General features: G+C 42.8%; 1 long non-coding RNA gene across 1 annotated transcript in view; it reads right to left on the reverse strand.

Annotated features, from left to right (window-relative positions):
* Positions 1–15791, reverse strand: part of LOC116566968 — a 170241-nt gene extending 154450 nt beyond the window's left edge. The window contains exon 1 of the long non-coding RNA XR_004276065.1: positions 15712–15791. This is a non-coding gene — a long non-coding RNA (uncharacterized LOC116566968). The remainder of the gene's footprint in view (positions 1–15711) is intronic.
* Between the last annotated feature and the right edge of the window lie 10347 nt (positions 15792–26138).

A 26138-nucleotide genomic window follows, 5' to 3' on the forward strand; every position in this document is an offset into this window, starting at 1 on the left:
GAGGCAGGACAGTATTTACTTTGCCTGCTCTGACACCACTGGGATATTATGAAGCCTTCCCTGCAGCACAGCACTCCTTCTGGCCCTCCGCCCCAGACTGCGTCGGGACTATCAGCGAAAAACTGAGACCCAGATGCTTGGTGCCGCTGGCCCATCAGCTGCAGCCATACTTGTGATTCTGGCCAAAGTTACCCCCAGAGCACCGATCAGGTGGGCAGAGCATAATTGTCACAATGGGTTCGTGCAAGACGAGGAAGTGACGCTGTTTGGGGTTTTCCAGTAAAGGAAAAGCAGACACACTGCAATGTGAGATGAGAATTCGGCAGTCCGGCTGCTCAGGACCGTCATTTCCAGCGGTGTGCCACAAATGCTGCTCAGCGGAAGGAAGAGGCATGTAAGGCAGACCTAGCCCTGATAGCGAGGACACCCCTAGCGACCCTCGGTTCAGATCTGAAAATCTGCTGTTGCAGCATGTCAGCAGGTTTATGACTGGAATAGACTACATTAGCATTCCTATTCCTACAATAGCATAACTATTCCTACAATAGCAGGAATAGACTACATCCACCAAAAACTTAGAGCAGCTCCCTAACCAATGAGTGAACAATCTGTGCTGGGTATTGTTTGTTGGAAATCAGAACCTTCCGATCTTTTTAAGCTCTCCTCTGCCCTGCAGGGATGAGAAGCTCAAAAACCACAGTTCCCAGACCTCCTTGCCAGTGGGCCCAGCTCGATGTGGCTGATGAAAAGCATTTGTTTGAGATCTATATATGAAGAAAACAGTGTACCTGAGAGGAGGGAGTTCTTTAATAAATGGTAGTCAGGAAAGGCCTCCTGGGGAAGGTGATCTTGGAGCAGGGATCTGAAAGAAATGAGAGAGTGAGTCACGGAGCTGTGTGGAAGAAGAGCTTCCTCCCGGCACAGTCTTGGAGGCCTGAACATGCCGAGTCTGAATGAGAAAATGCTGTGGCTGAGGTAAAGTGAGCCATGGGGAAGAAGAGAGAGGTTCAATCCGAAAAGTGAGAGGGGTCCCTATTATGGACAGTCTTATGGATCATGGAAAGTTTCTGGCTTTTACTCTGAGGAAGATGGCAAACAGCTAAATCATTTTGAATAATACCTGTCATTCTGCTTTTGTACTAAGGAGAAAACTTTAGAACCTTATTAGACACCTCAGCAAAGAAGATACAAAGATGGCAAATAAGCATATGAAAACTTGCTCCCGCATCATAGGTCCTCAGGGAAACACAAATTAAAACAGCACAGTGACGCGACTGTACTTCTACTGGGATGGACAAGTGCTAGCAAGGATGTGGAGCAAGAGGAACTCTCATGAGCTACTGGTGGGCAAAATGGTACAGCCACTTTGAAAGAGGGTTTGCTGTTTTTGTTTCTTTAAAGATTTTCTTTATTTATTTGAGAGAAAGACAGTGAGAGACAGCATGAGAGGGGAGAAGTTCAGAAGGAGAAGTAGACTCCCCGTGGAGCTGGGAGCCCGACATGGGACTTGATTCCAGGACTCCGGGATCATGACCTGAGCTGAAGGCAGTCACCCAACCAACTGAGCTACCCAGGCGCCCCGGTTTGGTGTTTTTTTATGAAACTAAACATACCCTACCATACAATCCAGCATTTACTCAAAGGAGTTGAAAACGTATACTCACACAGAATCTTTCATACAGATGTATACTGCTTTATTCATAATTACCAGAACTTGGAAGCAACCAATATACCCTTCGGTGGGTGAATGGATAAACTATGATATATCCAAACAATATGTCATTCAACATTAAAAAGTAATGAACTACCAAACCACAAAAAAAACAAGGAGGCGACTTAAGGTCTTATTATTACTGAGTGAAAGAAGCCAAGTAAGAAGGCTATAAACTATATGGTTCCAACTAGATAACATTCTGGAAAAGGCAAAACAATAGAGACAGTAAAAAGGTCAGTAGGTTGTCAGGGGTTGGGGGAGGGAGAGATAAAGAGATTTTTAGGACAATGAAAATATTCTTTATGATGCTATAATGGTAGATCCATGCCATTACACATTTTGCCCAAACCCACAGAATGTACAGCGGCCAAGAGCGAGGCCTAACATCAACTATGGACTCTGGTGACGATGGTGTATTAATGAACGTTCATCAGTCGCAACAAAGTACCACTCCTGTGGGGACTGCTGATACTGGGGGAGGTGAGGTAGGTGTGGGAGAAGGGGTGAAAGGAAATCTCAGAACCTTCTGTTCAATATTGCCGTGAACCTAAAACTGCTCTAAAAAATAAAGTCTATTTCAAAAAACAGAGCACGAGAAAACACAGACACAGCATTTTATCCTCAAAAACCACTCCGCAAGCTACTTCCCACCAGCCCACTACTCCTCCAATATAATCTACTGGCTTCCTGAGTTTTATTTGAAAACATCAGTTTTTGCCATCCTAACAAGCTGGCTTATGAATGATTGTGAATTCTAACATCAGGCTCTTACCAGAATTTTCTGCAAATTGCAGAATAAAAGCTTAGACCCTGGATGGGCTACAGGACAATGTTAGATTTAAGGAGAGGCAAGAGATTCAAAAGTAATAAGTTCATGCAAAGCAAGTAGATGCCTGGATTTGGCTGAGACAATTCCTCTGGGAAGAAAGCCCACTTGATGTTAGAAAATCTCTCCCTGGAGGGGGCTCCAGCCCAAGACCCGTGAGAGTCCCACAGCTGCCCTCTGTTCCACTGTGCTAAAGAGAGCCTCCAGATGAAGAGGTGCTCTCACGTGAGGACTCACTTCAGTTCTTAGGGGCTGCCCACAAATACTGTGCTAAGTAAGACTTGCCCAAGCGTAGGGCCTCTGGCACAAAACCAAGCTTCTGAAACAAGAGCTGAAAACCAAAGAAAATCGCAAAAAAGTGCTAAAAAGAAGAGGTGAGGAAAAATGTGGATGAGGAGTGGGGGAGGGGAGGAAAAGAGGAAAAGAAAAAGGAAGAAAGAAAAGGATTTAGACTATCCCAGGTAACACTCAAATAAAGGATTCTATGGGGGGGGGGGGAATATCCCCGACAAAACAAGGGAGAGAAAAATGTCTGAGTTTCATTAACTGGCCTTAGCGAGAACTCACGCAAAGAAGAATGCCAGGCTGACTTTAGAAACTTTCTCAACTGAAAAGATGAGAGAGGTTATTAGAGCTTTTATTTGTCGCTTGGTTCAATCAAACCCTTTCCCCAGTAAGCTTCTCATCTAAAGCCCCATTTGGGAAAATAACATCTACTCATTAAAAAAAAAAAAATCTTCCAGTTCTATGTAGACATGAAAATAGTTTAAAACGCCAATTGTACAACCAGAATTCAGAGGGCTGTTCACACACAAATAACCCAGGTTTTAAAGAGGCACTCCTGGCTCTAATAGCTCACCTTGTCGAGACCCTGCTCGCCCCCCTCACCACACAGTGCCCACCACACTCCTGTGGCTCCTCCCATGGGCTCCGCGTGTCCCACACCAGCCCATCCACACACACCAGCTTGTTCCTCTCATTGATTTAAATGCATGACACACTGAATGGGACCATCGACATCTGGGGCAGTCTTCTGCCTCAGTTACTGTGTTTGTGGCACAGCCGGAGAAGCACTGAACACCTCCTGCCCCAAAGGACACGGTATCTGTTCATCTTCTAGAGATTCTCGCTATTCAGAGTAGGTATGTGGACCCCCAGCATGAGTATCACCCACTTGTTAGAAATAAAGAACCTCAGGTCCCACCCTCAAACCTGCTGAATCAGAGCCTGCATTTGAACAAGAGTGGCAAGTGTTCTGTCCCCAAGTGAGCTCTGAGAAGTCCCGTTCCACAGAGGCCTGCTTTGGAGCCACACAGAGCCAGGCATCAGATAAAGGGACTGTTTTCTTAAGTTCTAACCGGAAAGAGTCCTGAGGACCTTCTTTGATATCCTCACTCTGGTATCAACTTTGGACTTTGGACATGTCCAAGAGAGGGAAAGGCAAGCTAGCTGCCTCCTCACTTGTGCCTTTTCTAGTAGCCACAGTAAAAAGTCAAAAGAAACAGGTGAAAATAATTTTAACAATGTATTTTAACCCAACATATACAAAATATAATTATTTCAACATGTACTTAATACAAAAATATATTAAAGAGATATTTTACATGTTCTCTTATACTGTGTCCCTGAAACTCAGTGAGGATTTTATAGGCAAGCACAACTCCTTTTGGGCTCACCACACGTCAAGTGCTCAGTAGCCACATGTGGCTTGTGGCTTCAGTACTGACCTGTGTATCTTCCAAGATTGCTGTGCATCAAAGAACATATGTTAACAGACATTCTGAGCACTAAATGCTGACATTTGGAGAGAATTTATATATTAAAGATCACTGGAGTCTGTTGTGAGTTTTGCAAACTATCGTGGCCCCCAATTTACTTTGCTCCCTGAGGATGAGCCATGAACTGCACACACGGCCACACGCGTTTGTCTTTGGTGCCATGATTTGGTCTCTGAAGAGCACAGAACGTGCTATCAGGATGCACACGGTTGTGTTTTTGACCATATCCTCATGGAAGGACTTTGGCCAAGTCCAGTTTCACTGTATAGTCTGTTTCCTTTGTTCTCTAAAGGAAAATAATCTCTCTTCCGTGAACCCCACAAAGTTGTTGCGAAGATAAAACGAGTATAATAGGTGTATGTAAACGATTACAGATTATGAATTACTGCTTCTTGTCCTACTTGCATTTATTAAACCTAGCATGCCCTCACATAATTCAAAACATAGATAATTATAGGTCTTTTGATGTTTTAGTACATTTCCTATTCACTGCTTCCTCTAGCAGAAAGCTACTTTTAAGGTGTTAAGGTTGAACATGCTGGGCTGTGCTGTCAGATGGGATGCCTACAGACACCCCCTCTGCTTAGAGAACATGTCCTGGGCAGACTCTTTCTGCAGGGGGCAGAGGAAAGCCAAGAGAAATTGAGACGGGAGCTGTGCCCAGAACATGGACTTGGAGTGAGAAAGAGCAGGTAAGAATACTGGTCCCACAACTCACCCTCCAAGTGGTTTTTCTTTCTGAGCCCCTGTGTCCCCATCTGTGAAATATGTTCCTGCCTACAATGGGAGTGGGCTTTACAAGAGAAAATCCTGTACAACACGGACCACCCAGCCCAGGGTCCACCCTCATTAATTTGTAACTGTTTTTCTATTATTTCAACACAGCAGATGTCTGGCATGTCATCTGGAGAGGGACAAGCTGTGGTGAGGTTCTAAAGTGGCCTGGCCGTTCATCTTGTTAGGCGGTTTTGTGTGGAGGCTGTTGGCATCTGTGTTTAGCAGGGACGGGCTCTCGGTTGGCGCTCAGCTTTATGACTTCAAGCCACTTAACATCCTGCTGGACAGAATCATTATTTCTGAAGAGCTAGAGAAGCAGCTCATGAGATGGATGGCTCCCTCCAGTCTGGCCAGCTCCCATGGGGCCTCCCTCACAGCATCTGGTCTCTCACAGAGAACCCTTCTGCTTGATCGATTTGGGCAGCTCTAGTCCCTCCTCCTGAGTTCTCCCTTCCTGACTATACTCTATGAGTTTGTGATGGCGATGGTATCCTTCTGGGTGGATAGCCATAAGAAGTCTTTTCAGCCCACCTGGTGGGGAAGCCTCTGCAGGAATGAGAGCTTCCTGGGGTGGCCTCGGAGCTCTACACGGAATGGATCAGGGCCAGAGAGGCACCATTTGCAGGCATTTTTAACTGTAACACTGGGCCTTGGAGGATAGAAGCCTGAGCAACCAACTGTCCTGGTTGCTGGAAACTCAGAAGGTTCCCTGGAATGCAAAACTTTTGTCAGATTATTGGGAAGCCTAGATGATAGATTTCATCCTAAGGAGCAGCTGGGTAGAGCAGGGCTTCTCCAACTTTAGTACACATATGAGTCACCTGGAAATCTTAATAAAATGCAGATTCTGATTCAAGAGGTCTGAGGTGGGAAGTTGAGATTCTTCACGTCTAACAAGCCCCCGGTAGTACTGATACTGGGATTCACAGGCCACGCTCTGAGTAACACTGGGTTGGCGTACTTGCACAAGGCTCTGGAAAGGCCTGGGCTGGCTTCCTGGCCACACCTGTTCCCAGATGGGATTCTGCGAACTGCACTTTCCTCAATCATTCTACTTCTCCTGGCCCTGAGAATGAAACTCATTGTTCCTAACCCCCTAATCTTCCATCATCCTAGAGAGCCATGGTCTCCCACTGCCTTTTACCTTCCCTATTCATACCAGTGCTCACACTTTCTCATAGTCCACAGTCACAGTCAACACATACAAGTTTCCTCTTCTCATTTCTCACACCTCCAGGAGTGGTGATTCCAAGTCACCACTATTAAAGCTCCCCCTCTTTTCAACTTACCCACTTCACCCATTTCCAATGTAAACTTGGATTTAGCCCTCATTGTGCTACAAACATTCCCCTTGTACATTAGTGTGCCCTAGTTGGAGGCTTTCCTGCCACAGTAGACAGAAATCTAAGCTGATCCCCAGGATTTCTAGGCCCCAGGGTACGTGTACCTTCTTCCAGGAATGCAGTCAAACACCAATCTAGGTGTTGTTATGAAGAGATTTTGCAGATGTAATGAATTTTTCTAATCAGCTGACTCTAAGGTAGAAAGATGGTGACCTTTTGGTGGGTCTGGCCTAACCAGATGAACCCTTAAATGGGACAGGGCCTTTCTTGGCATAAGAGATTAGAACTGTAAGAGGGAGAGTCTCCTTCGCAGGCTTTGAAAACAGAGAGTGCCATGTGGAAGGGAACTGCAGGGTATTCTGGAAACTGAGAGTAGGCTCTGGACACCAAGGAAACAAAGATCTCAGTCCTCCCATTGTAAAGAATTAAATCTGGCCAACCACCTGAACCAGCCTGGAAGCAGATTTTTCTCCACAGCTTCCAGATAAGAATACAGACCAGTCAACACCTTGATTTTGGATTCTGAGACTCTGAGCAGAGGATGTCATTAATCCATGCCTGGACTTTTGATGCACAGAAATTACAGATGATAAATGGGCAATGTTTTAAACAACCAAATGTATGATAATTTGTTATGCAACAATGGAAGATTAAGATATTAATGTATCTACCTAGATTACCAAAACAGGAGAACTTATGATTACCAGTCAATTTGGCTAGAATTTCACTTGTATAATTTTTTCCAGGAATCGAAGTATACTGGGTCAAGGTATGAGTGAAATGATATGATCAGTGCATTAGAAGAATGTTATAGAAGTGGTGGACCATGGCATAAAACAACACCCCTGATTCTTCTCTGATCTCACCTTTTACCATTTTCCCCTCACTTCCCCTATACTAATCATACCAGCCTCCTTACTCTTCCTCAAATACGTCTTGGGTGCACCTCCCTCAGAGCCTTTGCACATGCTGATCCCTCTGCTTCCATCACTCTTCCTCCAGGCAGTTGCAGCACTCTGTTCCTCACAGGCTGTAGGTCTCCATTCACAAGCCTCCTTTTCACCACATTTACAGTGAACATGATTGGTCACACATGTGGTCAACTATTTAAAATATCAATCCTCAGGACACCCGGGTGGTTCAGCCAGTTGTCTGCCTTCAGCTCAGGTCATGATCTCGGGGTTCTGGGATCGGGCCGAACATTGGCCTTCCTGCTCAGTGGGGAGTCTGCTTCTCCCTCCCTTCCTCTCCCTCACTTGCTCCCTCTCTCTCAAATAAATAAATAAAATCTTTTTAAAAATAAAAATATAAAAAAAATAAGATACCCACGCTTAAACCCTTCTCCACCAACACCCACCAACATTCATATGTATGCCCTGGCCCCCTGCTCCCCGACAGTTATCAATAGTCATTTATTTATTTATTTGTTTGTTTCCCCCTCTCCTCTAGTAGAGCCTAATTTCTGGGAGAGCCCAGTTTGATTGTCTCTTCCCTGCCATAGTTCCAATGCCTTGCAGAGATACATGGTGGGCCCTCAATAAATATTAGAGATGGGGATTATTGTAAATTGTGTGATACAGGAAGGCCTTCTGTACAAGAAGACAACCATGGTTAGCCAGACTGCAGGACACATCAGCCACAAAAAGAAAATGCTTTCTGACTTCAAATCCCTTTATAATCTCTTTCTATACTACTTATAACTTGTAATAATAGCCTGATGTACTTGAAAATGCCTACGTGTCTACGTTTTCACATGGGTACCCAGGCACACACTCGTATACACACATTCATGCACATGCACATGTGTACCCACACACAGCTTAGTAACAAAGAGTGAGCACCATATATGGGGGGAGATTGATGAGGGGGAGGGAATTCTCTACAAACCCTGAACAGCACAGCAGCCACTGCCTGAGCACAAAGTAGGGGAAACTTCTGTTGATGGGAAAAGTGGTCCTGAGCTTGGACTCAACTGAACTTGGATGAATTCACCAAATCTCTGTGTTAAGCACAACAGAGAAGAAAGCACATTTCTTTCTTGGCGAAGAGGTGCTTTGACTATTCCACGGTGGCCTTAATTTAGTGCTAATGGATTAATTTCCAGGTTGCACGTCCTCTCTCCTTAAATAGCACTTAGTGTAATTGATGCCAGGTTAATCACTATGCTAGCCACGGGAAGTGTCCATGGGGCAGGAACCACATGCTGTCTCACCTGTGCTTAAAGAGGAGCATGTCACGCCTCTCTGAAGAAACAAGGATGCCTGAAAACAGTGCTGAGTCTCAAATGAGATCTTGGAGAAAAATAAAGCATGAAGCAAAATGTGGCAAAGAGACCAAACACTCACCAGTACCTAAGAATCAGAGTGAAGATGAGGGGGATTCGTTTTTTTCTTCTCTATATTACTAGGTAGTTTCCAAAATCATTACAATAGGTACGTATCCAATTTAGAATTACTGACAGTACAGTGTTATGGCGAAAAAAGACATATGGAAAGCATTTCCAATCTGAGTTGGGACTTGTCTTAGTCTGTTAGGGCTCCTATAACAGAATACCACAGACTGGGTGGCTTATAAGCCATAGAAACGTATTTCTCATAGTTCTGGAAGCTCGGAGGCACAGTAGACTTGGCTTCTGGTGAGAGCCCACTTCCTGGTTCATAAACAACTGTCTTCTCACTGCGGTCTCACACGGCCTCACACGGCGGGAGGGGTCAGGGAGCTGTCTGGGGTCTCTTCACTAAGGGCAATGACCCCATTCAGGAGGGCTCCACCCTCATGACCTCACCATCACCCAAAGTTCAGCCTCGCCTTTCCCCCGTTCTTCATACCATCACATTCGGGGTTAGGCTTCCACATATACATTGTCGGGGGACAAATAAGGAAAAACAAGACTCTACGGAAGCACACTAAAATGTTAACAGTCGATCTCTCTCAACATTGAGATCATTGCTAAATGTTATCCTTCCCCTCTTGGCTTTTTATTATTTTCCAAGTTTTTGATAGTGAGCATGTACTACTTTTTCAATGTAAAAAGAGTTGGTTAATTTTCTAAAAATTGCGACCATCCTATTTTTACAAAAACTAAGCATTTTTTTCATTTAAGTACGTTTATGTTAAACAGGTTTCATCTCTGATTCCTGGCATACACTGAGAGGGGAAAAGTTCTTACCTTGGAGAAGTAAAGGGCATGTTACCTGTAAAGTGTATACCTTTTAGCAAACTTGCCATCCCATCCTCCCTCAGATTTTCCCATCACTCATTGAAACAAGTCAGGCATGGACAGCTACATGCCTAGACTTACACTCATTTGAACCCAGGGTTGAAGTGACCTTGGAGATCATCCAATGCCACCCTCTTTCCCAGCAGAGGAACAGAGTTCCTGAGACAGGATGGGATTTGCTCAAGGACATACTGTATTGGTGACATCATAACAAATGCAAGTCTAGAATCTTAGAGAAAACTTACGTTTTCTTTTTTCTGTGTGTTCATGCTGCTTATTCTTTGGACTCAGATATAAAATCCTTATGAATTCCAAGCATAGTGACTTATATATAGTAGATTCTCAATAAATGAAGATTTAAAGAATAGAAAAATTAACCAAAAAAAGTTTTGAACCTGAATGATTAATGCTTTAGACAGGAAAAAAGAGGCTCTGGAAATAAATATAAATTCCTTTTCCTTAACCTGATAGGAGGAAAGAAAAAGCAAAGACAAAACTATCTTAAAAGTAGAACATCTACCCGTCTGTGACACTGGTTGGCATCAGATGCTGGGAACTGTTAGGTCCCCAAATAATGGGTCCATGATTAAAGGAACGAGACTGATACAAAGCGAAGGTCAAGCAAAGCTTTATTTTGCACCAAGCATCAAGAATCAAACCGAACGTTCGGGGCCGCACCTCTTACAAGAGAGGGCAATCCTTCTCTGTTTCACAGACTAGTTTTTAAGAGCAAAGGCCATGCGGTCGGGCCTGGCCACACACAGGTGGCCAATGAAATTGTAACACACAGAGAAAGCTGCATAGTGATGCTAGGTGACCAATTGAATTACAATTTACCTTATAGTAGATATTTGAACTAGCCTATCACCTTGGTTAGAACTGGCACCCAAAAGGCTCCCAAAGGGTGGGGCCCCTACTTCTTGGTAGCTAGGGAGACAATATGCAACCCCCGACTGATCGGATGTCTCCATCTGGCCTGACCCATCCTTGCATCTGGGCTTTGTTACCTGGGGCTGGTTTCCGAGACTTGTTTTTAAGGAAGTCCCCTGGGGGAAGGGGAGCAGGGACAGTTTAAGGGTTAAACAACAAGGTTATTGTTTAACCTGGATGAAAGCCTCTGGCTAAATAGGTCCCAACAGGAACTGTTCCCAGAGAGGAAGCCAAATGACTCTGATGATGGAAACACATGGGGAGGCCTGCAAAGATCCTTCTTCAGGAGTCCAAAGAACTTAGATGAAATGTAAAAATGTCTCTGTCTCTTCCTGGTGGGTAAGACAAAACCTAATTCAGTGGCCACAAGGGAGCTCCTGTAAGCAGTTGATGGAGGAGCTTCCAGAACCTAGTAGGGTATCACTCAGCTCAGTAAAAACCAAAGTAGTCAACACCTGACAGACTTCAGGTAGTAAACGAAGGTTTAAATGTACCCTAAAGGCAGTAAAAAGAAGAGAAAGAACATTTACTCTCCAAAGTAGGAAAGGTTTTAGAAGCAAAGAGAACATTTTCAGGATTTAGTAAGACTTACGAATGACAACACACAGGCTTCTCCAATGACAGGATGTACATAAAATGCAAGGCTAGTTTTTCTTCTGTCCTTTCAATCAAACCAACTAGATTCTCCTCAATAGCTGGGCTTACTCTGTGGCACAGTCATTTCAAAAGGACTTGGGAAACCACACCACACCACTCACAAACATGGCAGCTACCAGAGTTGACAGAAATTTCTCTACCATCCCCATTATGAAGGCCTCCAATGCTAGTTTTCATATTTTCCCATCCAGAGAGGCCTTTTCTGAAGATTTCAAATTGTCTTTTTAACCTCAATCTTTGACCCAGTTGAAACACAATGCAAACAAGACAAGCACGGTATACCAGATGTCCTTTCTCTAAATGTTTTCTCTCCTATTCTAATATGGAGGGTTTGAGTTTTCTTCACAGGGTAAGAAAACAAAAGGTCTCTGAAGACAATACTGTAGCATTGCTGTCCTATGTGTCATGGGGTGGGTATAATGGACAAAGATATCTACCTAGTTCTCATAGAGCTCCAATTTTCTTAGATGCTTCCCTTATTGGAGGACAGGATTCTCTTCTCAAGATAATCTCTATTTCTCTTATTTACTAACATCAATACCTAGACTAATTTGGTAAAAAGACGGCTCTTCTGACAGAGCTATCCAGGTTGAAAGGAAATATATCAAGGGCTTTCATCTTTAGGAAAGGGTCTTAAATACAGACATGGCTTAATATGCATTCATTAAGTACTCCGTGGAAGACAGACTAATGCCTCTTCCCAAAGATATTCACATCCTAATTCCTGAAACCTGTGAAAATGTCAACTTACATGGCAAAAGGCACTTCACAGATGTGATTAAACTAAGAATCTTGCAATTGGGAGATTTGTCTGTATTTTCTTCGTGGGTTCAAGGTAATCACATGGGTTCTCATAAGTGAAAGGTGGAGGCAGGAAAGTCAGAGTAAAAGAAAATGCAAAGGTGCTGCAGCCCACTGCTGCTACCTTTGAAGATGAAGGAAGGGCCACATGCCAAGGAATGCAGGCAGCCTTCAGAAATGCAAAAAGGCAAGGATACAGATTCTTCCCAAAGCCTCCAGAGGGCATGCAGCCCTGCTGACACCTTGATTGTAACCCAGTAAGACCCTTTCAGACTCTGACCTCCAGAACTGTGAAATATCAAATCTGTGTTCCTTTAAGCCACTGAGTTTGTGATCATTCATCTCAGCAGCAGTAACAGGAAGCTACCACAGAAGCCCACTGAAAAGAACATTTGAGAAGTACCCAAATCATCCTTCATCCCTTTCTTTAAAGAGAAGATTGACAGAAAAAGCAACCCCAGAGACTTCTAGTGTGAACTCTTCCACCAGCCTCTCCCAACAAACCCGTGCCAGAAGGACTTGTAAGATCAAGCACACAGAACCACGACCACCCCCACTTGGGCTAATGGGCATTTCACAAAGTCATATGCAATCAGAACAATCAATTCTAAATGATAGAGCTTTTTGTTCTGCAATTCAGCTTTCTGGCCTCCTTTTCACTCCAGATTATAACAAATCCAAATACCTCAGTAGCACATGAAACAAAGACATTGCCTAATGTGTAATTTGGGAGGGAATTTAATGATACATCTGTCTGTTTTGACAAAGCACAGTCTTGAAGTATCTATTTAAAATAAAATCAGCAGATTGGCAGCGATTAAAAATGAAAGTCTATAAAAAGTTTAGGGAAAAAAGCATTAAAGTCTAATAGCTCTTGGTTTATGTGCCAGCACTATAGTAAATATTTCTAGCACCAAATTTCTCTCCTAAAATTTCGGCATTGGCTACTGCAAAAAAATGCCACCATTAAACACCTACCAAAAAATCCATCTTTTATAAATATTAGACAATGAATCTATCTGGGATGCAGTAAGACTGGGTATGCATAATATTTCAAGATGTTTTACTGGATGTTGCTAAGCATTATCTTTCAAACCAGTAAGGTAGGAACAATAAGCTTTTACTTTATCTGAAGATTGCCTTGAAATCTTTTTGATACTACACTAATGTTATTATGCCTGAGCAATTTATTAGGGAATGTTGGAAGTGTGTGAGTTTAGGATGCTCTAACTGATCATTTGGAAATATACTAAATAATCTTTTTATATCTGTTCTCAAAAGCTTTAATATAGTTTACACCTTAAAGCAATAATGTACTGACAACCAGAGCTACCAAAATGAACTTTTAAGTAATTTAGTCATGAAATTGCAGAAAGTACCAGTGCCTGAATGGCACTTGTAAGAAGTCTCAGGGTAAATCTGCATATGCGACAGCCTCAGACCCAGAACCCCATCTTAAATCACATCCCAGTGCAGACCTCAGTCCTCTCTTGAGATTCATCTTACTTTACCTTCTGGCTCCAGTTATGCTCAGTGTCTCCTTAAGTCCCCTGTGTCCCTTCCCCAACTTCGCTTACTGAAACTGCTAGAGATTTGTAAGAATCCAGTCCTTACTTTGTATCTTTTAACTGGTATCAACCTGGTAATACAAATTCTCTTATATGAGCTCCTTATGCTATAATGAAACCATACCATCAGTGACTCTCCCAAGAATCACAATGTGAACTTCAAAATAATTTTACAGCTTTATAAAACTTGTTAATTGTATAAATGGCTACAGATGGTTTAAGGCTTGGCATAGGACTGTGCAAATGTGGAATTTTAATACCTTTGTTATTTTTTCTACTTCCTTAGAATATAGTTGTCCAAAGCTTCTCCAAGAAGAAAATACAGGGAGAAGAGAATATGATCAAAGAAATCATGTTTATTCATTTATTTAATATATATTTATTGTATATCTAGTATATATTATGTCTTGTGCTAAGGGTTGAAAATATATTGAGGACAAGATGGACATGCTTGTGGCCTTTCTCCTCACGGTCTAAAATGACTGCTAAACCACCAGCCATCAACAAATGCATTCCAGTCATTAAGATGTAGAGAGGAATAAAGAAGAGCATTCTTCCCTCTGTAAGGGAGGAACTGTCCACATTATCATTTAAATCTCATTACAAAAACTGGTTTCATGTTTCCACTGAGTTGCAAGGTTGCTAAAGAAAACAGATTCTTAGCAGCATGGTTAGCGCCCAGCTCAAAATTAGGGCCCTTAAAAAAAAAAATTAGTGCCCTTATTGCTAAGGAAGGAAAAATGAATCTTGGAGGTTAACTAGCATACTCTGACATAGTAACTTTATCCCTTTATATTAAATAGCACATAGCCTGACTTCAAGCATTGGAAAGTCTCCAGTTAGTCTGAATAGTAATCAAGTATGACAACACACGACACAGCTTTGTAATATATAAAGTGCCACATAAATGTAAAATATTATCATTGAAGTAAAAACCCACTAGCTGTTAATTCAGGAAATTGGCACTTGAAACACTCATGGTCTGAAAGATGTTTTAGGATAGAAATAGATCAATCCCATAATAGATTGACTTATTTTCTGTTAACAGTTCTTTCAACTTCAGGTTTATTTGGTTGCTAACTTTTACAGAGTTATTTCTATTAACAGACTGTTTTTCTTTTAAAAATATTTAAGTGTTTGGGTGCCTGGGTGGCTCAGTGGGTTAAGCCTCTGCCTTCAGCTCAGGTCATGATCCCAGGGTCTTGGGATCGAGCCCCATATGGGACTCTCTGCTCCGCGGGGAGCCTGCTTCCCCCCTCCTCTGCCTACCTGTGATCTCTCTCTGTCAAATAAATAAAATCTTAAAAAAATATTTAAGCATCATTCTTGTATAAAACACTTGTCCTTGGGTTTCTTTCTTGAATGCATTGCATATTCTCCTTATTCATCAAAAACGACTCAGGGATAAATTCACTCATTCAAGAAATGCCTATTGAGTACCTACTGTGAAGCAAGCACTGTTCTAAGTCCCAGATAATAGAATACACAGTCCTTATTTTTAAATGCTTTCAGAGTTTATATTCTAGTGGAAGAAGAGAGAAAACAAAGAACAAAGAAAATCTTTAGTCTTGCATTTTCTGTGAGTGATGCAAAGAAAAAGAAACAAACACCAGTTAATGTCCCTTGACGTCTGTGATGATATAACAAACATAACCTGATCATTAAATAAACAGGGGGGAAGGGAAACCTTTGCGGGGCTGAATGGACCGGCTGAACAGGGGGTGACTTTATGGTAAGGGCAGGAAAAACAATAGAGAAGGAAAAAGCTGGCACATGTTCACGAGAGAACACTGCGTTATGAAATGAAATGTTCACGAGAGAACCTGCGAATCGTGATAGTGCAGCGTGTTTTGCTGATGGAGGTGTAAGACTCGTTGGTTCACCAACTCCAGAGCTTCCAGGGGAGAAATCCGAAAGTGGCCCCGCACACGGAGGGCAAGGACAGACAACGACGAGGCAGCCCCTCAAGACGGGCAGGAGGTGGCGGGTTTAAGAAGCAAGGGAACTGACACAGGAGTCTTGTCTCCAGAAGCCGCAAGGTGCGGAGATCGCCACACCGGCCTGCCAGAAACTTCACGGCTCACAGCGACGTCTCACCTGGGCTAAGTCCAAGGCTACCGTCTAGGTCGTCTCAGCACGGCGTGGCCCGCTCACAGCCGCCTCCTGGAACATCACGTGGTTCCCGCGCGGGGAAACGCGTGCGGAACGTGCGGAACGTGCGGAACGTGCGGAACGTGCGGAACGTGCGGAACGTGCGGAACGTGCGGAACGTGCAGACGTGCGTTCCAAGGACGGGAAGCGGGGAGGAACCTCTGATAGCCGAAATCCAGCTCCCCCCTCAAGGGTCAGCCGGCGGTCACGTCCACTGGATGACCTCCTCGAGCAGCTGAGAAAGGCTGGAAACACCGTAGCTTCTTTTGCTCTGTGCTGTCTTAGACTGAAGAGCTCAGGAGCCAAGCGAGCAGAGGAGGGGCCAACCCCAGTGCGGGAGGAGGGGGCACCTGTGATGCAGAGCTGAGCCAAGGCCTTTATGCACCCCTGCATTCATGCTGCTGCTGGGGCCTCAGGTAAACGGGAGACACAGTCCCTGCCTTCCTGTGGTGTCTAGTTGAGGGAGGGTTTCAGACACTCTAGGAACAAAAATAAATATAAATCCTACATAGCACCCTGAAGGCAAAGCAAAAGGGTGATGAGAAACGATGACATGTCATCTGGGGTTAAACTGGGCTTGTGCGGGGAGGGAGCGATCAGCAGAAACTAAGAAGGAGGCATCTGAACCCAGACAAAAAGAATGAATAGACGGTCAGCTGGGCGGTAGAGTGGGCTACTTCTGAGAAAGCGTTAACACTGGCAGTTACTGGTGAGAAAAGAGATTTTGGTGACTGAAGTCATTCAAAAATTCCCAGTGTCTGTGTGCAGATGACTCATTTGAATGTTGATATATAATGTAGAATATTTTCCATGAGTTAAATTTAGTATATCCCTAGCATTGGTGTGCTGGGCTAGCTTGAACTGGCTCACTAGATTCCGCTGTAAGCATCTCTTCCTAAATCTGTGTTCAGTGATGTCAAAATAGTAGCTTGAAATTGGCCGTGTTCGGAGTCTCTACATCATGGGAACTGAGAAAGGCTATACCTGAGAGCTTTTTTTTTTTTCCTTTCAGAGAGCTGGTTGCTAAACATTTACCAACACATCCGCTCTGATGTCAACAAATGCTAGGATGGCAAGGCAAGAAACACTTGGAGAAAAGCAATAAAAAGCAGTAATCTAATTAAGCTATTTTAAGTAAAAACTTGATACAATATTTTGCTATTTTGCTAATGGTTTAACTTCCTCAGAGAGAAGGTATCAAGGTTATTTGGGGAACAAAGGGAAAAATCACACATTTAAGTTTGCTACATCTGTAGCAATTTGCTTAATAACAATGGTTCTAGAACTTACCTAAATCTAGTAACATCACTTTTTTTCCTTTTTTTAAAAAATAAGATTTTATTGATTTATTTAAGAAGAAGATTTATTTGAGAAGAGTGAAAGGGTGGTGGGGAGGGACAGAAGGAGAGAGAGAGAGAGAAGCAGACTCCCTCCTGAGCAGGAAGTCTGATGTGGGCTCCATCCCAGGACCTGTAGATCACGACTTGAGCCAAAGGCAGACACTTAACTGACGGAGCCACCCAGGTGCCCCTGATAACATAACTTCTAAAGAGAAAGTTGTAATTTTTTGAAAACTCCCAACACATTTATTGACTCAAATTACTCCTTATTTATTCAACTATAATCATTCAAAACCCATCTTCTGATTACTAATTATTGTGCCAGGCTCAGCATGGGAAATACCAAATGAGAATAAGGATCCTAGGACTCAGTGAGTTTTCAGTGTAGTTGGAATAGGGAGGCTTTAAAATAAGAAATGTTTAAATATTGAAAGGGTACCAATATTAGTGAATGGCTCAAATATTATGAGATGTAAGATAGAGAGAGGTAACCACAGGCAGAGATGATGAGAGAGAGATGTCACAGCTTAAATGGGCCCGGGCTATCAGAAATGTGCAGAATGTGATTTTATTGTTACAGAACAATCTAACATATTGCTGCTGGGAATATAAAATGGTGCAGCCAATCTGGAAAAGAGTACGGAAATTTCTTACGCAACTAAATATGGGTTTACCATAAAATCCAACAATTGTACTCCTGGGCATTTCTCCCAGAGAAATGAAAACTTAATGATCCCCCCCAAAACCTATACACAGATGTTCATAATGACTTTATTCAGAATAGCCCCAAACTGGGCAGGGTAGTGGTGGTTCAGGGATTCCAGTTTCTTTGACCATTTAGCCTTGAATGGAATGAATGACTAAACAAATCAAGGTACATCTATACCATGAAATACAATGTGGATAGATCTCAGGGGGGATTATTCTGAGTTAAAAAGCCAATCGCGGGGTGCCTGGGTGGCTCAGTGGGTTAAAGCCTCTGCCTTCGGCTCAGGTCATGGTCCCAGGGTCCTGGGATCAAGCCCCACATCAGGCTCTCTGCTCAGCAGGGAGCCCACTTCCCGCTCTCTCTGCCTGACTCTCTGCCTTCTTGTGGTCTCTGTCTGTCAAATAAATAAATAAAATCTTTAAAAAAAAAAAAAAAAGCCAATCTCAAGAGGTTACATACGGTATGATTCCATTTATACAGCATTTTTAAAATGACCTAAGTAGAGGGATGGAGAACAGATTAGTGGTTATCAGGGGTTAGGGAGGGGCAGAGGGGAGGAGGTGGCTATGGCACAAAAGGATAGTACAAGGAATTAGTTTGTATCTCAGCTGTGGTGTTGGTCTTATGAATCTACACATCTGATAAAACAGCTTAGAACTAAGCACACACACACACATACATGACAAAAGTGAGTGCATTTAGAACTGGAATCTGAATAAGGCCCATAAATTATATCAATATCAATGTCTTATTTGTGACATCATACTAAAGTTTTTCCGAGATTTTACTGTGAGGAGAAGCGAGGTGAAGGGAACACAGAAAACCTTCTGTATTGTTTCTCCCAACTGCATGTGAATCTGTAATTATCTAAAAATAAAATGTTATTAAAAATTATAATAGTGAGTAGAAAAGAGAACATAATCTCCATAATACCAATTCACTGTTATAACAATAATGGCCATTTCTTTTATTCTCGTGGGTAGTAGCTGGATAAACACAAAGCACAGGATGGGGTTTATTTGACTATCTCAAATAATAATGTATGATTTTAACAAGGCACCAATTTCAGCTTTAATTATTCTCTGTATAAGAAGAAAATAGTACTCTCATTCAGGCTACTCTACCACTGATGAGTGTAAGTCTCAGACCACTTCCATCCTCCATGGCTCTCCGGACAGGACTAATGTGAAGAGTCGTAGCTACGACAGCAGATTACCATTTAGGCCATCTGGGCAGAATGCTATACAAGCAGAGTGCTTCCTTCCCTACCATCTCTTTAATTTAAAAAAAAAAAAGATTTTATTTATTTATTTGAAAAAGAGAGAGCAAGCAGGGGAAAGGGGCAGAGGGAGGCGGAGAAGCAGGCTCCCCACTGAGCAAGGAGCCTGACTTGGGGCTCAATCCCATGACCCCGAGATCATGACCTGAGCCAAAATTGGACCCTTAACCAACCGAGTCACCCAGTGCCCCCTTTCCCTTAATTTTTTAAGATAGAAGACAATCAGGAACTTTGTAGCAGAGTAAATCCAGAGCCTTGGCCTGCTATTGCGTTAGAATGTAAAACTTAAGGCTCGGAATGGCAGTGAAGCCTTATTTTTCATTTCATAAGGGGGGAAAAAAGGCAGTAATCTGTTTAGTTGAAAATCATAATTGAAGGGTTTGGATCTTCATGTATAATATCCCCCACCTCCCCACACACACACTCAAAAGAGACACCTACTTTACGTTCTTCTTATAAATGAATATTGAAAATTATCTAGAACTTACTGATGAAACCATGCCATAAATTTGACATTTGAATCAGCTCTCTCTTGAGTAGCCCCAGGTAAGATCCAAAAGCCACAATTTAATTTTAGACCCATAGTGAAAGGTTTATGACCATGTTATTCAAACAAACACATGTTGCTGTGAAATACCACCATGGCCAGGCCATCTGTTTATCTGGGCAATTTCATTTAGTACACAGATCTGACGGATAAATCAGCTGCCTTTTGGCATCACAGGGCCTGCAGAAAAGGCCAAAGTCTGTAATTCAGTTTCTGCTCATCACTGGTCAAGCAAGAAGCCCTAATCAGAGGAGAGCGGTAAATGGCTGATTTCAAACTGCAGGCTCTGGTCTTTCTGTCTGTAAGCTATCTTTCTAGAAGGTCCTTCAAGTTAGATCGGACATACAACCATATATACCTCTGTATCACTCACCCAGGTAGTGTCTTGAAAATGCTAATGACATTGTTCAGCATTTTCAGCTGTTCCTCAGGCCACTGTTTTCAAAGCAAAGGTGTTTTAAGATATGAGGTCAAAATAGAATCGTTGGTATTACTGGGCATTGCTGTGTTGGTCAATAAGGATCTCATGTGGAAAATTTAATAAATATACATATGCTTTATGAATTTTTAAAAATATTTACGTAATCAAAACAAATTCAGATAGATTATTTTTCTGTACTTCTTTGTGTAGGATAGGGGAATAAATACAAATGTGAGATCAACGGACACCTGTTCAAATATCTACTCTCTTTCTTGACCCGCTCTAATTTGGGCAAGTTACGACACCTCTCTGAACATTACTCTTGGAACCTCTTCCCTCATCTGTAAACAGGAAAACTACCTCTCCAAGTTGTGTAAGAGTTAACCCAACAACAATTACACAGTTGCAGATTAAAAGCTTGCTCAAGTCTTTCTTCGAGCTTTTCTTAGGTAACAGATCTCCTTGGGTTGTTGTGAGAATTGATCCAAGAGTTGGCATACAATAGGTGCTCAATAAATGTTTGCTCTAGCCCCTTACTGAGATTTTCTTGGGTAACCAAGTGCAACCACTGAACAGGAACAGCTATTAATTCAGGGCACTGTGTACGGAGTGGTTCAGAGTGCGGATCCTGAGGCCAAACTGCCAAGCTGTGAATACCAGGCTCTAGCACTTTATGTGTACATAACTGGGGGCAAGTTATTTCATCTTTTTCATCTATGAAGTGTGGATAATAATAGCACCCCTACCTCAAAAGGATTAAATGAATTAATACAAATATAAAGCGCTCAGAGGAACACGTGGCATGCAGCAAGTGCTGGGTAAGGATTAGCCCCCACTATTATCATTACCATGTGTTGTTTAGAAACTTACACTTCATGGCTCATACCTATTACTTGCAATGACCGTTTTTTTTGTTTTTTTTTTTTAAATCAGTCGTTAATAGATCTATTTCTTTTCCCATTGCTTTATATTAAAAATACCTGAATAAATCTGAGTAAATCTCTTTTTTTCCCCTGCCTCATCAAGTCTTCCTGGGTGAAATTAGGCTTCAAATGAGGGAATCGATGACCTTTATGAGTCTCTCCCAGGAGGAGAAGCTGGCTCTAAGGTTCTTTTGAATATCTGAAAAAAAAGGGGGATTTTTCTGGTAAATCTACCCTCGGGCTTGACATTCTCTAGGGTTCCTTCCTGCATTAAAATTCTGTGAGGAAATCCTTTTCCACTCTTGGAGATGATTACGGAGAAAGAAACACGTTTATCTAAATCTCCATGGGAAAGAAATGAATAGTAAAAATGGAACTAAGACACCCTTACCCTTCTCTTCTTCAATGATTAGTCCAGTAATGTATTTCAAAACCATTCTAGCATATTAACTTTCACAAAGCTTCCTTTTTGCTTTCCTCTTTTAAGAAACCGCATATTTAATTATATTAAATGAAAATGTCTACAAGCCAGATTAGTAGCAGTGGTCTTCGAAGAGAAAAGGATGTCACCGATGGGCTTGTATTTTGCGTGAACTGGTGCTGGGATAATGGATTTGCACTCTTCCCAAACACTCTTATGCTCTACTTCCCTTTGACCAAGGTAACATGTCATTTGTTTAAAGATTTTATTTATTTGACACAGAGAGACAGACGGGAGAGAGGGAGTGGGAGAGGGAGAAGCAGGCTTCCTGCTGAGCAAGAAGCCAGGAAGGCTGACAGGACTCCATCCCAGAATCCTGGGATCGTGATCTGAGCCGAAGGCAGGTGCTTAATGACTGAGCCACCTAGGTGCCCTGACCAAGGTAATATGTTTCGGGGATGGCTGCCTCAGGCTACACACGTGGGTTTCCCCTATAGCCACAGCACAAAGCAGAGCCGTCGTCGGTCCACACCATAGAAGCTCCTGAGGTGCTGGGGACACTTCTGTGCTTTACTGACCACCCACAGACTCGAAGACAGGGTAAGCCACCAAAGCGGGTATGGGTCAGAGCTCATTTCATTCATCTTAGCGATCCTCCAAAGTAAGGTGACTGAGACAGGGAACCACATTTAAAAGACATCCTGGGTGGGGCGCCTGGGGGGCTCAGTCATTAAGCAGCTGCCTTAGGCTAGGGTCATGATCCCAGAGTCCTGGGATCCAGCACCACATTGGGGTCCCTGCTCCCTGGAGAGCCTGCCTCTCCCTCTCCCTCTGCCTGCAACTCCTGCTTGTGCTTGCCCTGTCAAATAAATAAATAGGATCTTTAAAAAAAAAAAAAAAGACACCTTGAGTCTTTTCTCTTTCTTCCCCAAGACAAACTTCTGTGCTCTCATCCTATTTCCTAGTCTGGGTCACAACACAACATTTATGAAGCACATGAAGCCTCGTGGAACTCGGGGAAACCCAGTTTAAAGAAAGAATTCTCAATGATAAAGCTTCTAGGAAGAGGGTGCCCGACAGTGGGTGTGGCTCTCAAGACTTGGACAGGCCGCCGGTAGTTCCCTAGCTCCGCCCCCATTGGAGCTGATTGCTCAGGCACTGCAAGTAACTTGCACTTTGAGATCAATTGTTTCTGTCTTTAGTAGACCTGTGAAAAACTGAAGGCTACCATTGAAAGATAGGAGAGGACAGATTTTTTTTAACTGCTTATCAAATATATAGACTGTTTCAAAAGCTTAGCAGTGAAAATACTCAAGGTCCTTTAGGAATGAGCTTGGAGGTGGCTAAATACCACTGGCCTACTAGTTCATAGGTGACTAATTCTGCAGCAAGCTCTCCTGGGAGCGGCAGCATGAGTGAGAAGAAGGCGGGCTGCCCATTGAGGCTGGAGTAATCTAACTTGGGTGGGGAAGGGGGGTTCCCAGAGCAGACGCCACTGATGCTCCAGCCAGACACACAGTGACCATAAGACCCAGCTACACCAGGATGGTTCGATGTCATGCCTTTTTTTTTTTCCCCCTCAAGTAATTTGCTAAATATAACTAAATAGTATCTAATTTTTATACTGAAAAGACTTTTCCAAGACAAATTGGGAAAAAGTATCCTGTCCCACATGTTCTGGTTTGAGGTTAAGAAAATATAGCCTTTAGAGTAAGGAATGCATAAGCCAGAGCCGGGAAACTTTGTGTCCTGCCAAAGGAAGAGAAGCTACTGACAGCTCCAGAGCACCCACGGGTTTGGGAGTGGGGTCAGAGCCACTCTTCACCTGACCAGAGCCTGGGGGGGTGGGGAGGCAATGTGTTCAAGAAGTCCCCCAGCTAGGCCTTCCAACTGGAGCAGGTCTACCAGAACAGGGAGAACAGGGGCATCCCGAAGGCACGGGTTACACTCCAGCTGCGCTTTGCCTCCAAAAAACCAAACCACATGCGGGGCCAGCCGCATGAGGTTTGCTGCCTTGGCTCATCTGCTTTGTGGTCCATTCTCATCCTCTGCAAAACACAAGACTTGAGAGCCGTTGCTCTAGGAAATCACTCAAAGAGAATTCATTTCAGGGATAACAATTTTTATTTATTTTTTAATATTCATTAGACACCCATTATTCTAGGAGCTCAGAATTCCTTCCAGCCTTCTTGTATGTTTCCTGAGTTTCTGAAAGGCTCCATGGTCCACGGAGTTCATCTCAACAAACACAATTTTACACCATTTTTTGTTTGTTTAAAGACTTTATTTGTTTATTTGACACAGAGAGCGAGCACAAGTGGGGCGAATCAGAGAGGGAAAAGCAGGCTCCCCACAGTGAGCCGGAGCCAGACTCAGGGCTCCATCCCAGGACCCTAGGATCATGACCTGAGCCAAAGGCAAATGCCTAACCGACTCAGTCACCCCAGTGTCCCTATACCATTATGAATATTCTGCTCCACACTGATTGTTCCTTTTGCACATGAGAAAACATGTTAAACACATCAGCTAAGAAGCTACAAAGGTGTGACTTCTCAAGTGAGGAAAGGGGAAAACTCACTGAGAGAAGCACTATTTTGTGTGGACTTCCTTCCTGTCAAAGTGTGAAGTTATCCACCGCTCCAGCCACTAACAATGCTTACCTTGAACTCAAGTGTAACCGCCTTCGTGTGTTTAATGCTGTTTTTAAAACCATAAAAGTAATACATGTTTTTTATAGAAACTCTGAGAAAGGCGAAGCCTCTTACTCTGCTGGTGGAAATGCAAGCTGGTACAGCCACTCTCGAGAACAGTGTGGAGGTTCCTCAAGATGTTAAGAATAGAGCTACCCTATGACCCAGAAATTGCACTACTGGGTCTTTACCCCAAAGGTTCAGATGCAGTGAAAAGAAGGGGCACGTGCACCCCAATGTTCATAGCGGCAATGACTGCGACAGTCAAACTGTGGAAGGATCCGAGATGCCCTTCAACAGATGAATGGATAAAGATGTGGCTCATATATACAATGGAATATTACTCAGCCATCAGAAAGGATGAATACCCACCATTTGCATCAACATGGATGGAACTGGAGGGGAATAAGCTAAGTGAAATAAGTGAAGCAAAGAAAGACAATTATCATATGGTTTCACTCATATGTGGAACACAAGCAGTAGTACGGAGGACATAGGGGAAGAGGGAAATGCAAAGAAGGAGAATTCAGAGGGGGAGATGAACCATGGGAGAAACAATCTAGAGGTTTCAGAGGGGAGGGAGGTGGGGGGAGGGAGTAACAGGGTGACAAGTATTGAGGAGGGCATGTGCTGTGATGAGCACTGGGTGTAATACTTAACTAATGAATCACTGAACACTGCATCAAGGACTAATTGTGTATTATACGGTGGCTAATGGAACATAATAATAAAAAAAATCTTTAAAAAAAAAGAAAATCTGAGAAAACACAGAAACATAGATATAAAATAAAAATCAATTTTAACCCCATAAAGGAAGGGCTGATAACATTTATTTATATTATGTTAACATGAATTTACCCAGTTTTATTTATACAATACATACGTACACAGTTTGTGATTGTGTATCACACCACCCATATGCCATGCTTTGGCAGCTATGACACAACTGAGATCACAGAATTTTGAATCTTACCATTTTACTTAATAACAGATCATTAGTATTTTCTTTGGTTTAAAATATTCTTTGAAGATATTTCAATGGATACATAATGTTCCATAGTATAAGTGTATAATCATATATTAACTTTCCTCCATTAATGAATTTTTGTATTTTTCCAAATATTTGCTTTTTAAAAATAATTTAATACAAATGTTAACACATGAATCTTTGTCTAATTGTTTTACTATATCCACAGGGTAAAGTGCTCAATGGGAAATTATTAGGTCAGAAAGTGTGGGTTTCCTTTTTGAAAGATGCGTTAGTTTATATTCCTAGAAGTGGTGTATGAAAGTATGATTTTATTATCCTGCTTTCAATACTAAATATTATAATTTTAAAAAAATTTTCTGTTACTCTAAGGAGTGAAAAATGGCCATATCATTGTTGTTTCAAGTTTCACAGTTTCTAAGAGGTTTCGTTTTTCTAGGAAAAAAAGCATGATTGTATATATGGCATATTTTCTTCAATACATCTATAGTAGGTCTGTGATGCTTGGCCTTATGGAAACATCAGAGCACTGGCTGCAAAAAGGGGAAGGGCAAAGGGGGCAGTTTGGGGAAGGGGCAGGCTCTCAAGCCTGGAGCAGTAGCACAGCAAGAAGGCTGGGTCAGAGATGGCTGGGAAAAGGACTCTGGACACTGGGGAGAAAGGTGCTGGAGGAGAGAAAAGAGAGTCTTCGAGGATGTGAAGGTCTGGAGACAAACACCGTGTGATAGTTTGTCTTCCTGAAGACATTTGTTTTGGGAAGCCAGCCTAGAATGGATGCTGGGATGGGCAGGAATCATGAAGTCCTCCAGCAGTGCGTGGCAGACCGAGATGAGGGCTAGGAATGCAGCAGGTCAGACCTACCCATCTGGTAGCAGATAGTGGGAAGAAGTTCATCTAGGAAGGCTGAGGATGTATCCAGAGGGTAAGGTGGTGGCAGTTGTCCAGGTAGACAGCACTTGGCATCAAGCAAGTTCACTGAGTGGTCCTTGATAGGACCTGGAGACCCCCAAATGTGAGGCGAGATCAGGGTGTTGCAACATGTAAAGGCAGACCCT

Source organism: Mustela erminea, chromosome 1 (assembly GCF_009829155.1).
Source record: "Mustela erminea isolate mMusErm1 chromosome 1, mMusErm1.Pri, whole genome shotgun sequence".
In the NCBI taxonomy this organism is placed as follows: domain Eukaryota; kingdom Metazoa; phylum Chordata; class Mammalia; order Carnivora; family Mustelidae; genus Mustela; species Mustela erminea.